The sequence below is a fragment of the Phallusia mammillata genome, chromosome 8, assembly GCF_965637545.1.
Source record: "Phallusia mammillata chromosome 8, kaPhaMamm4.hap1.1, whole genome shotgun sequence".
NCBI lineage: Eukaryota > Metazoa > Chordata > Ascidiacea > Phlebobranchia > Ascidiidae > Phallusia > Phallusia mammillata.
Window position 1 is genome coordinate 9,757,765 of NC_137259.1, and position 19,138 is coordinate 9,776,902.

Genomic DNA, 19,138 nt, shown 5'->3' on the forward strand with positions numbered 1-19,138 from the left:
AATGGTCAAATTCGGGCCATGTTCAAGTGCCGATTTGGTCAACCTCCGCAGATGATATTGTTTAAAGATTAACAGATTCTTGCAGAGAATAAAATTCCCTATCCAGTGATATCAATCTCCGTTGGGAGAAATGTAGCAAAATGATAGCAAAATACTTTGAAATTTGACTTTTACGCAAATGACGTAAACGGTCAAATTCGGGTCATGTTCAAGGGTCGATTTGGTCATCCTCCGCAGATGATATTGTTTAAAGATTAACAGATTCTTGTAGAGAATAAAATTCCCTATCAAGTGATATCAATCTCCGTTGGGAGAAATTTAGAAAAATGATAGCAAAATACTTTGAATTTTGACTTTTACGCAAATGACGTAAACGATCAAATTCGGGCCATGTTCAAAGGTCGATTTGGTCAACCTCCGCAGATGATATTGTTTAAAGATTAACAGATTCTTGTGGTAGCGAATGAAATTCCCTATCAAGTGATATCAATCTCCGTTGGGAGAAATTCAGAAAAATGATAGCAAAATACTTTGAATTTTGACTTCTACGCAAATGATGTAAACGGTCAAATTCGGGCCATGTTCAAGTGCCGATTTGGTCAACCTCCGCAGATGATATTGTTTAAAGATTAACAGATTCTTGCAGAGAATAAAATTCCCTATCCAGTGATATCAATCTCCGTTGGGAGAAATGTAGCAAAATGATAGCAAAATACTTTGAATTTTGACTTTTACGCAAATGACGCAAACGGTCAAATTCAGGCCATGTTCAAGGGTCGATTTGGTCAACCTCCGCCGACGATATTGTTTAAAGATTAACAGATTCTTGTAGAGAATAAAATTCCCTATCCAGTGATATCAATCTCCGTTGGGAGAAATGTAGCAAAATGATAGCAAAATACTTTGAATTTTGACTTTTACGCAAATGACGTAAACGATCAAATTCGGGCCATGTTCAAGTGCCGATTTGGTCAACCTCCGCAGATGATATTGTTTAAAGATTAACAGATTCTTGCAGAGAATAAAATTCCCTATCCAGTGATATCAATCTCCGTTGGGAGAAATGTAGCAAAATGATAGCAAAATACTTTGAAATTTGACTTTTACGCAAATGACGTAAACGGTCAAATTCGGGTCATGTTCAAGGGTCGAATTGGTCAACCTCCGCAGATGATATTGTTTAAAGATTAACAGATTCTTGTGGTAGAGAATAAAATTCCCTATTAAGTGATATCAATCTCCGTTGGGAGAAATTTAGCAAAATGATAGCAAAATACTTTGAATTTTGACTTTTACGCAAATGACGTAAACGATCAAATTCGGGCCATGTTCAAAGGTCGATTTGGTCAACCTCCGCAGATCATATTGTTTAAAGATTAACAGATTCTTGTGGTAGCGAATGAAATTCCCTATCAAGTGATATCAATCTCCGTTGGGAGAAATTCAGAAAAATGATAGCAAAATACTTTGAATTTTGACTTCTACGCAAATGATGTAAACGGTCAAATTCGGGCCATGTTCAAGTGCCGATTTGGTCAACCTCCGCAGATGATATTGTTTAAAGATTAACAGATTCTTGCAGAGAATAAAATTCCCTATCCAGTGATATCAATCTCCGTTGGGAGAAATGTAGCAAAATGATAGCAAAATACTTTGAATTTTGACTTTTACGCAAATGACGTAAACGGTCAAATTCGGGTCATGTTCAAGGGTCGATTTGGTCATCCTCCGCAGATGATATTGTTTAAAGATTAACAGATTCTTGTAGAGAATAAAATTCCCTATCAAGTGATATCAATCTCCGTTGGGAGAAATTTAGAAAAATGATAGCAAAATACTTTGAATTTTGACTTTTACGCAAATGATGTAAACAGTCAAATTCGGGCCATGTTCAAAGGTCGATTTGGTCAACCTCCGCAGATGATATTGTTTAAAGATTAACAGATTCTTGTGGTAGCGAATGAAATTCCCTATCAAGTGATATCAATCTCCGTTGGGAGAAATTTAGAAAAATGATAGCAAAATACTTTGAATTTTGACTTCTACGCAAATGATGTAAACGGTCAAATTCGGGCCATGTTCAAGGGTCGAATTGGTCAACCTCCGCAGATGATATTGTTTAAAGATTAACAGATTCTTGTGGTAGAGAATAAAATTCCCTATCAAGTGATATCAATCTCCGTTGGGAGAAATTTAGAAAAATGATAGCAAAATACTTTGAATTTTGACTTCTACGCAAATGATGTAAACGGTCAAATTCGGGCCATGTTCAAGGGTCGAATTGGTCAACCTCCGCAGATGATATTGTTTAAAGATTAACAGATTCTTGTGGTAGAGAATAAAATTCCCTATCAAGTGATATCAATCTCCGTTGGGAGAAATTTAGAAAAATGATAGCAAAATACTTTGAATTTTGACTTCTACGCAAATGATGTAAACGGTCAAATTCGGGCCATGTTCAAGGGTCGAATCGGTCAACCTCCGCAGATGATATTGTTTAAAGATTAACAGATTCTTGTGGTAGAGAATAAAATTCCCTATTAAGTGATATCAATCTCCATTGGGAGAAATTTTGCAAAATGATAGCAAAATACTTTGAATTTTGACTTTTACGCAAATGACGCAAACGGTCAAATTCGGGCCATGTTCAAGGGTCGATTTGGTCAACCTCCGCAGACGATATTGTTTAAAGATTAACAGATTCTTGTAGAGAATGAAATTTTCTATCCAGTGATATCAATCTCCGTTGGGAGAAATTTAGAAAAATGATAGCAAAATACTTTGAATTTTGACATTTACGCAAATGACGTAAACGATCCAATTCGGGCCACGTTCAAGGGTCGAATTGGTCAACCTCCGCAGATGATATTGTTTAAAGATTAACAGATTCTTGTGGTAGAGAATAAAATTCCCTATTAAGTGATATCAATCTCCATTGGGAGAAATTTTGCAAAATGATAGCAAAATACTTTGAATTTTGACTTTTACGCAAATGACGCAAACGGTCAAATTCGGGCCATGTTCAAGGGTCGAATTGGTCAACCTCCGCAGATGATATTGTTTAAAGATTAACAGATTCTTGTGGTAGAGAATAAAATTCCCTATCAAGTGATATCAATCTCCATTGGGAGAAATTTAGCAAAATGATAGCAAAATACTTTGAATTTTGACTTTTACGCAAATGACGCAAACGGTCAAATTCGGGCCATGTTCAAGGGTCGAATCGGTCAACCTCCGCAGATGATATTGTTTAAAGATTAACAGATTCTTGTGGTAGAGAATAAAATTCCCTATTAAGTGATATCAATCTCCATTGGGAGAAATTTTGCAAAATGATAGCAAAATACTTTGAATTTTGACTTTTACGCAAATGACGCAAACGGTCAAATTCGGGCCATGTTCAAGGGTCGATTTGGTCAACCTCCGCAGACGATATTGTTTAAAGATTAACAGATTCTTGTAGAGAATAAAATTCCCTATCCAGTGATATCAATCTCCGTTGGGAGAAATTTAGCAAAATGATAGCAAAATACTTTGAATTTTGACATTTACGCAAATGACGTAAATGGTCAAATTCGGGCCATGTTCAAGTGCCGATTTGGTCAACCTCCGCAGATGATATTGTTTAACGATTAACAGATTCTTGCAGAGAATAACATTCCCTATCCAGTGATATCAATCTCCGTTGGGAGAAATGTAGCAAAATGATAGCAAAATACTTTGAAATTTGACTTTTACGCAAATGACGTAAACGGTCAAATTCGGGTCATGTTCAAGGGTCGAATTGGTCAACCTCCGCAGATGATATTGTTTAAAGATTAACAGATTCTTGTGGTAGAGAATAAAATTCCCTATTAAGTGATATCAATCTCCGTTGGGAGAAATTTAGCAAAACGATAGCAAAATACTTTGAATTTTGACTTTTACGCAAATGACGTAAACGATCAAATTCGGGCCATGTTCAAAGGTCGATTTGGTCAACCTCCGCAGATGATATTGTTTAAAGATTAACAGATTCTTGTGGTAGCGAATGAAATTCCCTATCAAGTGATATCAATCTCCGTTGGGAGAAATTCAGAAAAATGATAGCAAAATACTTTGAATTTTGACTTCTACGCAAATGATGTAAACGGTCAAATTCGGGCCATGTTCAAGTGCCGATTTGGTCAACCTCCGCAGATGATATTGTTTAAAGATTAACAGATTCTTGCAGAGAATAAAATTCCCTATCCAGTGATATCAATCTCCGTTGGGAGAAATGTAGCAAAATGATAGCAAAATACTTTGAATTTTGACTTTTACGCAAATGACGTAAACGGTCAAATTCGGGTCATGTTCAAGGGTCGATTTGGTCATCCTCCGCAGATGATATTGTTTAAAGATTAACAGATTCTTGTAGAGAATAAAATTCCCTATCAAGTGATATCAATCTCCGTTGGGAGAAATTTAGAAAAATGATAGCAAAATACTTTGAATTTTGACTTTTACGCAAATGATGTAAACAGTCAAATTCGGGCCATGTTCAAAGGTCGATTTGGTCAACCTCCGCAGATGATATTGTTTAAAGATTAACAGATTCTTGTGGTAGCGAATGAAATTCCCTATCAAGTGATATCAATCTCCGTTGGGAGAAATTTAGAAAAATGATAGCAAAATACTTTGAATTTTGACTTCTACGCAAATGATGTAAACGGTCAAATTCGGGCCATGTTCAAGGGTCGAATTGGTCAACCTCCGCAGATGATATTGTTTAAAGATTAACAGATTCTTGTGGTAGAGAATAAAATTCCCTATCAAGTGATATCAATCTCCGTTGGGAGAAATTTAGAAAAATGATAGCAAAATACTTCGAATTTTGACTTCTACGCAAATGATGTAAACGGTCAAATTCGGGCCATGTTCAAGGGTCGAATTGGTCAACCTCCGCAGATGATATTGTTTAAAGATTAACAGATTCTTGTGGTAGAGAATAAAATTCCCTATCAAGTGATATCAATCTCCGTTGGGAGAAATTTAGAAAAATGATAGCAAAATACTTTGAATTTTGACTTCTACGCAAATGATGTAAACGGTCAAATTCGGGCCATGTTCAAGGGTCGAATCGGTCAACCTCCGCAGATGATATTGTTTAAAGATTAACAGATTCTTGTGGTAGAGAATAAAATTCCCTATTAAGTGATATCAATCTCCATTGGGAGAAATTTTGCAAAATGATAGCAAAATACTTTGAATTTTGACTTTTACGCAAATGACGCAAACGGTCAAATTCGGGCCATGTTCAAGGGTCGATTTGGTCAACCTCCGCAGACGATATTGTTTAAAGATTAACAGATTCTTGTAGAGAATGAAATTTTCTATCCAGTGATATCAATCTCCGTTGGGAGAAATTTAGAAAAATGATAGCAAAATACTTTGAATTTTGACATTTACGCAAATGACGTAAACGATCCAATTCGGGCCACGTTCAAGGGTCGAATTGGTCAACCTCCGCAGATGATATTGTTTAAAGATTAACAGATTCTTGTGGTAGAGAATAAAATTCCCTATTAAGTGATATCAATCTCCATTGGGAGAAATTTTGCAAAATGATAGCAAAATACTTTGAATTTTGACTTTTACGCAAATGACGCAAACGGTCAAATTCGGGCCATGTTCAAGGGTCGAATTGGTCAACCTCCGCAGATGATATTGTTTAAAGATTAACAGATTCTTGTGGTAGAGAATAAAATTCCCTATCAAGTGATATCAATCTCCATTGGGAGAAATTTAGCAAAATGATAGCAAAATACTTTGAATTTTGACTTTTACGCAAATGACGCAAACGGTCAAATTCGGGCCATGTTCAAGGGTCGAATCGGTCAACCTCCGCAGATGATATTGTTTAAAGATTAACAGATTCTTGTGGTAGAGAATAAAATTCCCTATTAAGTGATATCAATCTCCATTGGGAGAAATTTTGCAAAATGATAGCAAAATACTTTGAATTTTGACTTTTACGCAAATGACGCAAACGGTCAAATTCGGGCCATGTTCAAGGGTCGATTTGGTCAACCTCCGCAGACGATATTGTTTAAAGATTAACAGATTCTTGTAGAGAATAAAATTCCCTATCCAGTGATATCAATCTCCGTTGGGAGAAATTTAGCAAAATGATAGCAAAATACTTTGAATTTTGACATTTACGCAAATGACGTAAATGGTCAAATTCGGGCCATGTTCAAGTGCCGATTTGGTCAACCTCCGCAGATGATATTGTTTAACGATTAACAGATTCTTGCAGAGAATAACATTCCCTATCCAGTGATATCAATCTCCGTTGGGAGAAATGTAGCAAAATGATAGCAAAATACTTTGAATTTTGACTTTTACGCAAATGACGTAAACGGTCAAATTCGGGCCATGTTCAAGGGTCGATTTGGTCATCCTCCGCAGATGATATTGTTTAAAGATTAACAGATTCTTGTAGAGAATAAAATTCCCTATCAAGTGATATCAATCTCCGTTGGGAGAAATTTTGCAAAATGATAGCAAAATACTTTGAATTTTGACTTTTACGCAAATGATGTAAACAGTCAAATTCGGGCCATGTTCAAGGGTCGAATTGGTCAACCTCCGCAGATGATATTGTTTAAAGATTAACAGATTCTTGTAGAGAATAAAATTCCCTATCCAGTGACAACAATCTCCGTTGGGAGAAATTTAGCAAAATGATAGCAAAATACTTTGAATTTTGACTTTTACGCAAATGACGTAAACGATCAAATTCGGGCCATGTTCAAGGGTCGAATTGGTCAACCTCCGCAGATGATATTGTTTAAAGATTAACAGATTCTTGTGGTAGCGAATAAAATTCCCTATCAAGTGATATCAATCTCCGTTGGGAGAAATTTAGAAAAATGATAGCAAAATACTTTGAATTTTGACTTCTACGCAAATGATGTAAACGGTCAAATTCGGGCCATGTTCAAGGGTCGAATCGGTCAACCTCCGCAGATGATATTGTTTAAAGATTAACAGATTCTTGTGGTAGCGAATAAAATTCCCTATCAAGTGATATCAATCTCCATTGGGAGAAATTTTGCAAAATGATAGCAAAATACTTTGAATTTTGACTTTTACGCAAATGACGCAAACGGTCAAATTCGGGCCATGTTCAAGGGTCGATTTGGTCAACCTCCGCAGACGATATTGTTTAAAGATTAACAGATTCTTGTGGTAGAGAATAAAATTCCCTATCCAGTGATATCAATCTCCGTTGGGAGAAATGTAGCAAAATGATAGCAAAATACTTTGAATTTTGACATTTACGCAAATGACGTAAATGGTCAAATTCGGGCCATGTTCAAGTGCCGATTTGGTCAACCTCCGCAGATCATATTGTTTAAAGATTAACAGATTCTTGCAGAGAATAAAATTCCCTATCCAGTGATATCAATCTCCGTTGGGAGAAATGTAGCAAAATGATAGCAAAATACTTTGAAATTTGACTTTTACGCAAATGACGTAAACGGTCAAATTCGGGTCATGTTCAAGGGTCGATTTGGTCATCCTCCGCAGATGATATTGTTTAAAGATTAACAGATTCTTGTAGAGAATAAAATTCCCTATCAAGTGATATCAATCTCCGTTGGGAGAAATTTAGCAAAATGATAGCAAAATACTTTGAATTTTGACTTTTACGCAAATGACGTAAACGATCAAATTCGGGCCATGTTCAAGGGTCGAATTGGTCAACCTCCGCAGATGATATTGTTTAAAGATTAACAGATTCTTGTGGTAGCGAATAAAATTCCCTATCAAGTGATATCAATCTCCGTTGGGAGAAATTTAGAAAAATGATAGCAAAATACTTTGAATTTTGACTTCTACGCAAATGACGTAAATGGTCAAATTCGGGCCATGTTCAAGTGCCGATTTGGTCAACCTCCGCAGATGATATTGTTTAACGATTAACAGATTCTTGCAGAGAATAACATTCCCTATCCAGTGATATCAATCTCCGTTGGGAGAAATGTAGCAAAATGATAGCAAAATACTTTGAATTTTGACTTTTACGCAAATGACGTAAACGGTCAAATTCGGGCCATGTTCAAGGGTCGATTTGGTCATCCTCCGCAGATGATATTGTTTAAAGATTAACAGATTCTTGTAGAGAATAAAATTCCCTATCAAGTGATATCAATCTCCGTTGGGAGAAATTTTGCAAAATGATAGCAAAATACTTTGAATTTTGACTTTTACGCAAATGATGTAAACAGTCAAATTCGGGCCATGTTCAAGGGTCGAATTGGTCAACCTCCGCAGATGATATTGTTTAAAGATTAACAGATTCTTGTAGAGAATAAAATTCCCTATCCAGTGACAACAATCTCCGTTGGGAGAAATTTAGCAAAATGATAGCAAAATACTTTGAATTTTGACTTTTACGCAAATGACGTAAACGATCAAATTCGGGCCATGTTCAAGGGTCGAATCGGTCAACCTCCGCAGATGATATTGTTTAAAGATTAACAGATTCTTGTGGTAGAGAATAAAATTCCCTATTAAGTGATATCAATCTCCATTGGGAGAAATTTTGCAAAATGATAGCAAAATACTTTGAATTTTGACTTTTACGCAAATGACGCAAACGGTCAAATTCGGGCCATGTTCAAGGGTCGATTTGGTCAACCTCCGCAGACGATATTGTTTAAAGATTAACAGATTCTTGTAGAGAATGAAATTTTCTATCCAGTGATATCAATCTCCGTTGGGAGAAATTTAGAAAAATGATAGCAAAATACTTTGAATTTTGACATTTACGCAAATGACGTAAACGATCCAATTCGGGCCACGTTCAAGGGTCGAATTGGTCAACCTCCGCAGATGATATTGTTTAAAGATTAACAGATTCTTGTGGTAGAGAATAAAATTCCCTATTAAGTGATATCAATCTCCATTGGGAGAAATTTTGCAAAATGATAGCAAAATACTTTGAATTTTGACTTTTACGCAAATGACGCAAACGGTCAAATTCGGGCCATGTTCAAGGGTCGAATTGGTCAACCTCCGCAGATGATATTGTTTAAAGATTAACAGATTCTTGTGGTAGAGAATAAAATTCCCTATCAAGTGATATCAATCTCCATTGGGAGAAATTTAGCAAAATGATAGCAAAATACTTTGAATTTTGACTTTTACGCAAATGACGCAAACGGTCAAATTCGGGCCATGTTCAAGGGTCGAATCGGTCAACCTCCGCAGATGATATTGTTTAAAGATTAACAGATTCTTGTGGTAGAGAATAAAATTCCCTATTAAGTGATATCAATCTCCATTGGGAGAAATTTTGCAAAATGATAGCAAAATACTTTGAATTTTGACTTTTACGCAAATGACGCAAACGGTCAAATTCGGGCCATGTTCAAGGGTCGATTTGGTCAACCTCCGCAGACGATATTGTTTAAAGATTAACAGATTCTTGTAGAGAATAAAATTCCCTATCCAGTGATATCAATCTCCGTTGGGAGAAATTTAGCAAAATGATAGCAAAATACTTTGAATTTTGACATTTACGCAAATGACGTAAATGGTCAAATTCGGGCCATGTTCAAGTGCCGATTTGGTCAACCTCCGCAGATGATATTGTTTAACGATTAACAGATTCTTGCAGAGAATAACATTCCCTATCCAGTGATATCAATCTCCGTTGGGAGAAATGTAGCAAAATGATAGCAAAATACTTTGAATTTTGACTTTTACGCAAATGACGTAAACGGTCAAATTCGGGCCATGTTCAAGGGTCGATTTGGTCATCCTCCGCAGATGATATTGTTTAAAGATTAACAGATTCTTGTAGAGAATAAAATTCCCTATCAAGTGATATCAATCTCCGTTGGGAGAAATTTTGCAAAATGATAGCAAAATACTTTGAATTTTGACTTTTACGCAAATGATGTAAACAGTCAAATTCGGGCCATGTTCAAGGGTCGAATTGGTCAACCTCCGCAGATGATATTGTTTAAAGATTAACAGATTCTTGTAGAGAATAAAATTCCCTATCCAGTGACAACAATCTCCGTTGGGAGAAATTTAGCAAAATGATAGCAAAATACTTTGAATTTTGACTTTTACGCAAATGACGTAAACGATCAAATTCGGGCCATGTTCAAGGGTCGAATTGGTCAACCTCCGCAGATGATATTGTTTAAAGATTAACAGATTCTTGTGGTAGCGAATAAAATTCCCTATCAAGTGATATCAATCTCCGTTGGGAGAAATTTAGAAAAATGATAGCAAAATACTTTGAATTTTGACTTCTACGCAAATGATGTAAACGGTCAAATTCGGGCCATGTTCAAGGGTCGAATCGGTCAACCTCCGCAGATGATATTGTTTAAAGATTAACAGATTCTTGTGGTAGCGAATAAAATTCCCTATCAAGTGATATCAATCTCCATTGGGAGAAATTTTGCAAAATGATAGCAAAATACTTTGAATTTTGACTTTTACGCAAATGACGCAAACGGTCAAATTCGGGCCATGTTCAAGGGTCGATTTGGTCAACCTCCGCAGACGATATTGTTTAAAGATTAACAGATTCTTGTGGTAGAGAATAAAATTCCCTATCCAGTGATATCAATCTCCGTTGGGAGAAATGTAGCAAAATGATAGCAAAATACTTTGAATTTTGACATTTACGCAAATGACGTAAATGGTCAAATTCGGGCCATGTTCAAGTGCCGATTTGGTCAACCTCCGCAGATCATATTGTTTAAAGATTAACAGATTCTTGCAGAGAATAAAATTCCCTATCCAGTGATATCAATCTCCGTTGGGAGAAATGTAGCAAAATGATAGCAAAATACTTTGAAATTTGACTTTTACGCAAATGACGTAAACGGTCAAATTCGGGTCATGTTCAAGGGTCGATTTGGTCATCCTCCGCAGATGATATTGTTTAAAGATTAACAGATTCTTGTAGAGAATAAAATTCCCTATCAAGTGATATCAATCTCCGTTGGGAGAAATTTAGCAAAATGATAGCAAAATACTTTGAATTTTGACTTTTACGCAAATGACGTAAACGATCAAATTCGGGCCATGTTCAAGGGTCGAATTGGTCAACCTCCGCAGATGATATTGTTTAAAGATTAACAGATTCTTGTGGTAGCGAATAAAATTCCCTATCAAGTGATATCAATCTCCGTTGGGAGAAATTTAGAAAAATGATAGCAAAATACTTTGAATTTTGACTTCTACGCAAATGACGTAAATGGTCAAATTCGGGCCATGTTCAAGTGCCGATTTGGTCAACCTCCGCAGATGATATTGTTTAACGATTAACAGATTCTTGCAGAGAATAACATTCCCTATCCAGTGATATCAATCTCCGTTGGGAGAAATGTAGCAAAATGATAGCAAAATACTTTGAATTTTGACTTTTACGCAAATGACGTAAACGGTCAAATTCGGGCCATGTTCAAGGGTCGATTTGGTCATCCTCCGCAGATGATATTGTTTAAAGATTAACAGATTCTTGTAGAGAATAAAATTCCCTATCAAGTGATATCAATCTCCGTTGGGAGAAATTTTGCAAAATGATAGCAAAATACTTTGAATTTTGACTTTTACGCAAATGATGTAAACAGTCAAATTCGGGCCATGTTCAAGGGTCGAATTGGTCAACCTCCGCAGATGATATTGTTTAAAGATTAACAGATTCTTGTAGAGAATAAAATTCCCTATCCAGTGACAACAATCTCCGTTGGGAGAAATTTAGCAAAATGATAGCAAAATACTTTGAATTTTGACTTTTACGCAAATGACGTAAACGATCAAATTCGGGCCATGTTCAAGGGTCGAATTGGTCAACCTCCGCAGATGATATTGTTTAAAGATTAACAGATTCTTGTGGTAGCGAATAAAATTCCCTATCAAGTGATATCAATCTCCGTTGGGAGAAATTTAGAAAAATGATAGCAAAATACTTTGAATTTTGACTTCTACGCAAATGATGTAAACGGTCAAATTCGGGCCATGTTCAAGGGTCGAATCGGTCAACCTCCGCAGATGATATTGTTTAAAGATTAACAGATTCTTGTGGTAGCGAATAAAATTCCCTATCAAGTGATATCAATCTCCATTGGGAGAAATTTTGCAAAATGATAGCAAAATACTTTGAATTTTGACTTTTACGCAAATGACGCAAACGGTCAAATTCGGGCCATGTTCAAGGGTCGATTTGGTCAACCTCCGCAGACGATATTGTTTAAAGATTAACAGATTCTTGTGGTAGAGAATAAAATTCCCTATCCAGTGATATCAATCTCCGTTGGGAGAAATGTAGCAAAATGATAGCAAAATACTTTGAATTTTGACATTTACGCAAATGACGTAAATGGTCAAATTCGGGCCATGTTCAAGTGCCGATTTGGTCAACCTCCGCAGATCATATTGTTTAAAGATTAACAGATTCTTGCAGAGAATAAAATTCCCTATCCAGTGATATCAATCTCCGTTGGGAGAAATGTAGCAAAATGATAGCAAAATACTTTGAAATTTGACTTTTACGCAAATGACGTAAACGGTCAAATTCGGGTCATGTTCAAGGGTCGATTTGGTCATCCTCCGCAGATGATATTGTTTAAAGATTAACAGATTCTTGTAGAGAATAAAATTCCCTATCAAGTGATATCAATCTCCGTTGGGAGAAATTTAGCAAAATGATAGCAAAATACTTTGAATTTTGACTTTTACGCAAATGACGTAAACGATCAAATTCGGGCCATGTTCAAAGGTCGATTTGGTCAACCTCCGCAGATGATATTGTTTAAAGATTAACAGATTCTTGTGGTAGCGAATAAAATTCCCTATCAAGTGATATCAATCTCCGTTGGGAGAAATTTAGAAAAATGATAGCAAAATACTTTGAATTTTGACTTCTACGCAAATGATGTAAACGGTCAAATTCGGGCCATGTTCAAGGGTCGAATTGGTCAACCTCCGCAGATGATATTGTTTAAAGATTAACAGATTCTTGTGGTAGAGAATAAAATTCCCTATCCAGTGATATCAATCTCCAATGGGAGAATTTTTGCAAAATGATAGCAAAATAGGCTACTTTGAATTTTTACTTTTACGCAAATGACGTAAACGGTCAAATTCGGGCCATGTTCAAGGGTCGAATTGGTCAACCTCCGCAGATGATATTGTTTAAAGATTAACAGATTCTTGTGGTAGCGAATAAAATTCCCTATCAAGTGATATCAATCTCCGTTGGGAGAAATTTAGAAAAATGATAGCAAAATACTTTGAATTTTGACTTTTACGCAAATGACGTAAACGATCCAATTCGGGCCACGTTCAAGGGTCGATTTGGTCAACCTCCGCAGATGATATTGTTTAAAGATTAACAGATTCTTGTGGTAGAGAATAAAATTCCCTATTAAGTGATATCAATCTCCATTGGGAGAAATTTAGCAAAATGATAGCAAAATACTTTGAATTTTGACTTTTACGCAAATGACGTAAACGATCAAATTCGGGCCATGTTCAAGGGTCGAATTGGTCAACCTCCGCAGATGATATTGTTTAAAGATTAACAGATTCTTGTGGTAGCGAATAAAATTCCCTATCAAGTGATATCAATCTCCGTTGGGAGAAATTTAGAAAAATGATAGCAAAATACTTTGAATTTTGACTTCTACGCAAATGATGTAAACGGTCAAATTCGGGCCATGTTCAAGGGTCGAATCGGTCAACCTCCGCAGATGATATTGTTTAAAGATTAACAGATTCTTGTGGTAGCGAATAAAATTCCCTATCAAGTGATATCAATCTCCATTGGGAGAAATTTTGCAAAATGATAGCAAAATACTTTGAATTTTGACTTTTACGCAAATGACGCAAACGGTCAAATTCGGGCCATGTTCAAGGGTCGATTTGGTCAACCTCCGCAGACGATATTGTTTAAAGATTAACAGATTCTTGTGGTAGAGAATAAAATTCCCTATCCAGTGATATCAATCTCCGTTGGGAGAAATGTAGCAAAATACTTTGAATTTTTACTTTTACGCAAATGACGTAAATGGTCAAATTCGGGCCATGTTCAAGTGCCGATTTGGTCAACCTCCGCAGATCATATTGTTTAAAGATTAACAGATTCTTGCAGAGAATAAAATTCCCTATCCAGTGATATCAATCTCCGTTGGGAGAAATGTAGCAAAATGATAGCAAAATACTTTGAAATTTGACTTTTACGCAAATGACGTAAACGGTCAAATTCGGGTCATGTTCAAGGGTCGATTTGGTCATCCTCCGCAGATGATATTGTTTAAAGATTAACAGATTCTTGTAGAGAATAAAATTCCCTATCAAGTGATATCAATCTCCGTTGGGAGAAATTTAGCAAAATGATAGCAAAATACTTTGAATTTTGACTTTTACGCAAATGACGTAAACGATCAAATTCGGGCCATGTTCAAAGGTCGATTTGGTCAACCTCCGCAGATGATATTGTTTAAAGATTAACAGATTCTTGTGGTAGCGAATAAAATTCCCTATCAAGTGATATCAATCTCCGTTGGGAGAAATTTAGAAAAATGATAGCAAAATACTTTGAATTTTGACTTCTACGCAAATGATGTAAACGGTCAAATTCGGGCCATGTTCAAGGGTCGAATCGGTCAACCTCCGCAGATGATATTGTTTAAAGATTAACAGATTCTTGTGGTAGCGAATAAAATTCCCTATCAAGTGATATCAATCTCCATTGGGAGAAATTTTGCAAAATGATAGCAAAATACTTTGAATTTTGACTTTTACGCAAATGACGCAAACGGTCAAATTCGGGCCATGTTCAAGGGTCGATTTGGTCAACCTCCGCAGACGATATTGTTTAAAGATTAACAGATTCTTGTGGTAGAGAATAAAATTCCCTATCCAGTGATATCAATCTCCGTTGGGAGAAATGTAGCAAAATGATAGCAAAATACTTTGAATTTTTACTTTTACGCAAATGACGTAAATGGTCAAATTCGGGCCATGTTCAAGTGCCGATTTGGTCAACCTCCGCAGATCATATTGTTTAAAGATTAACAGATTCTTGCAGAGAATAAAATTCCCTATCCAGTGATATCAATCTCCGTTGGGAGAAATGTAGCAAAATGATAGCAAAATACTTTGAAATTTGACTTTTACGCAAATGACGTAAACGGTCAAATTCGGGTCATGTTCAAGGGTCGATTTGGTCATCCTCCGCAGATGATATTGTTTAAAGATTAACAGATTCTTGTAGAGAATAAAATTCCCTATCAAGTGATATCAATCTCCGTTGGGAGAAATTTAGCAAAATGATAGCAAAATACTTTGAATTTTGACTTTTACGCAAATGACGTAAACGATCAAATTCGGGCCATGTTCAAGGGTCGATTTGGTCAACCTCCGCCGACGATATTGTTTAAAGATTAAGAGATTCTTGTAGAGAATAAAATTCCCTATCCAGTGATATCAATCTCCGTTGGGAGAAATGTAGCAAAATGATAGCAAAATACTTTGAATTTTGACTTTTACGCAAATGACGTAAACGATCAAATTCGGGCCATGTTCAAGTGCCGATTTGGTCAACCTCCGCAGATGATATTGTTTAAAGATTAACAGATTCTTGCAGAGAATAAAATTCCCTATCCAGTGATATCAATCTCCGTTGGGAGAAATGTAGCAAAATGATAGCAAAATACTTTGAAATTTGACTTTTACGCAAATGACGTAAACGGTCAAATTCGGGTCATGTTCAAGGGTCGAATTGGTCAACCTCCGCAGATGATATTGTTTAAAGATTAACAGATTCTTGTGGTAGAGAATAAAATTCCCTATTAAGTGATATCAATCTCCGTTGGGAGAAATTTAGCAAAATGATAGCAAAATACTTTGAATTTTGACTTTTACGCAAATGACGTAAACGATCAAATTCGGGCCATGTTCAAAGGTCGATTTGGTCAACCTCCGCAGATGATATTGTTTAAAGATTAACAGATTCTTGTGGTAGCGAATGAAATTCCCTATCAAGTGATATCAATCTCCGTTGGGAGAAATTCAGAAAAATGATAGCAAAATACTTTGAATTTTGACTTCTACGCAAATGATGTAAACGGTCAAATTCGGGTCATGTTCAAGTGCCGATTTGGTCAACCTCCGCAGATGATATTGTTTAAAGATTAACAGATTCTTGTGGTAGAGAATAAAATTCCCTATCCAGTGATATCAATCTCCGTTGGGAGAAATGTAGCAAAATGATAGCAAAATACTTTGAATTTTGACTTTTACGCAAATGACGTAAACGGTCAAATTCGGGTCATGTTCAAGGGTCGATTTGGTCATCCTCCGCAGATGATATTGTTTAAAGATTAACAGATTCTTGTAGAGAATAAAATTCCCTATCAAGTGATATCAATCTCCGTTGGGAGAAATTTAGAAAAATGATAGCAAAATACTTTGAATTTTGACTTTTACGCAAATGATGTAAACAGTCAAATTCGGGCCATGTTCAAAGGTCGATTTGGTCAACCTCCGCAGACGATATTGTTTAAAGATTAACAGATTCTTGTGGTAGCGAATGAAATTCCCTATCAAGTGATATCAATCTCCGTTGGGAGAAATTTAGAAAAATGATAGCAAAATACTTTGAATTTTGACTTCTACGCAAATGATGTAAACGGTCAAATTCGGGCCATGTTCAAGGGTCGAATTGGTCAACCTCCGCAGATGATATTGTTTAAAGATTAACAGATTCTTGTGGTAGAGAATAAAATTCCCTATCAAGTGATATCAATCTCCGTTGGGAGAAATTTAGAAAAATGATAGCAAAATACTTTGAATTTTGACTTCTACGCAAATGATGTAAACGGTCAAATTCGGGCCATGTTCAAGGGTCGAATTGGTCAACTTCCGCAGATGATATTGTTTAAAGATTAACAGATTCTTGTGGTAGAGAATAAAATTCCCTATCAAGTGATATCAATCTCCGTTGGGAGAAATTTAGAAAAATGATAGCAAAATACTTTGAATTTTGACTTCTACGCAAATGATGTAAACGGTCAAATTCGGGCCATGTTCAAGGGTCGAATCGGTCAACCTCCGCAGATGATATTGTTTAAAGATTAACAGATTCTTGTGGTAGAGAATAAAATTCCCTATTAAGTGATATCAATCTCCATTGGGAGAAATTTTGCAAAATGATAGCAAAATACTTTGAATTTTGACTTTTACGCAAATGACGCAAACGGTCAAATTCGGGCCATGTTCAAGGGTCGATTTGGTCAACCTCCGCAGACGATATTGTTTAAAGATTAACAGATTCTTGTAGAGAATGAAATTTTCTATCCAGTGATATCAATCTCCGTTGGGAGAAATTTAGAAAAATGATAGCAAAATACTTTGAATTTTGACATTTACGCAAATGACGTAAACGATCCAATTCGGGCCACGTTCAAGGGTCGAATTGGTCAACCTCCGCAGATGATATTGTTTAAAGATTAACAGATTCTTGTGGTAGAGAATAAAATTCCCTATTAAGTGATATCAATCTCCATTGGGAGAAATTTTGCAAAATGATAGCAAAATACTTTGAATTTTGACTTTTACGCAAATGACGCAAACGGTCAAATTCGGGCCATGTTCAAGGGTCGAATTGGTCAACCTCCGCAGATGATATTGTTTAAAGATTAACAGATTCTTGTGGTAGAGAATAAAATTCCCTATCAAGTGATATCAATCTCCATTGGGAGAAATTTAGCAAAATGATAGCAAAATACTTTGAATTTTGACTTTTACGCAAATGACGCAAACGGTCAAATTCGGGCCATGTTCAAGGGTCGAATCGGTCAACCTCCGCAGATGATATTGTTTAAAGATTAACAGATTCTTGTGGTAGAGAATAAAATTCCCTATCCAGTGATATCAATCTCCGTTGGGAGAAATTTAGCAAAATGATAGCAAAATACTTTGAATTTTGACTTTTACGCAAATGACGTAAACGATCAAATTCGGGCCATGTTCAAGGGTCGAATTGGTCAACCTCCGCAGATGATATTGTTTAAAGATTAACAGATTCTTGTGGTAGCGAATAAAATTCCCTATCAAGTGATATCAATCTCCGTTGGGAGAAATTTAGAAAAATGATAGCAAAATACTTTGAATTTTGACTTCTACGCAAATGATGTAAACGGTCAAATTCGGGCCATGTTCAAGGGTCGAATCGGTCAACCTCCGCAGATGATATTGTTTAAAGATTAACAGATTCTTGTGGTAGCGAATAAAATTCCCTATCAAGTGATATCAATCTCCATTGGGAGAAATTTTGCAAAATGATAGCAAAATACTTTGAATTTTGACTTTTACGCAAATGACGCAAACGGTCAAATTCGGGCCATGTTCAAGGGTCGATTTGGTCAACCTCCGCAGACGATATTGTTTAAAGATTAACAGATTCTTGTGGTAGAGAATAAAATTCCCTATCCAGTGATATCAATCTCCGTTGGGAGAAATGTAGCAAAATGATAGCAAAATACTTTGAATTTTGACATTTACGCAAATGACGTAAATGGTCAAATTCGGGCCATGTTCAAGTGCCGATTTGGTCAACCTCCGCAGATCATATTGTTTAAAGATTAACAGATTCTTGCAGAGAATAAAATTCCCTATCCAGTGATATCAATCTCCGTTGGGAGAAATGTAGCAAAATGATAGCAAAATACTTTGAAATTTGACTTTTACGCAAATGACGTAAACGGTCAAATTCGGGTCATGTTCAAGGGTCGATTTGGTCATCCTCCGCAGATGATATTGTTTAAAGATTAACAGATTCTTGTAGAGAATAAAATTCCCTATCAAGTGATATCAATCTCCGTTGGGAGAAATTTAGCAAAATGATAGCAAAATACTTTGAATTTTGACTTTTACGCAAATGACGTAAACGATCAAATTCGGGCCATGTTCAAAGGTCGATTTGGTCAACCTCCGCAGATGATATTGTTTAAAGATTAACAGATTCTTGTGGTAGCGAATAAAATTCCCTATCAAGTGATATCAATCTCCGTTGGGAGAAATTTAGAAAAATGATAGCAAAATACTTTGAATTTTGACTTCTACGCAAATGATG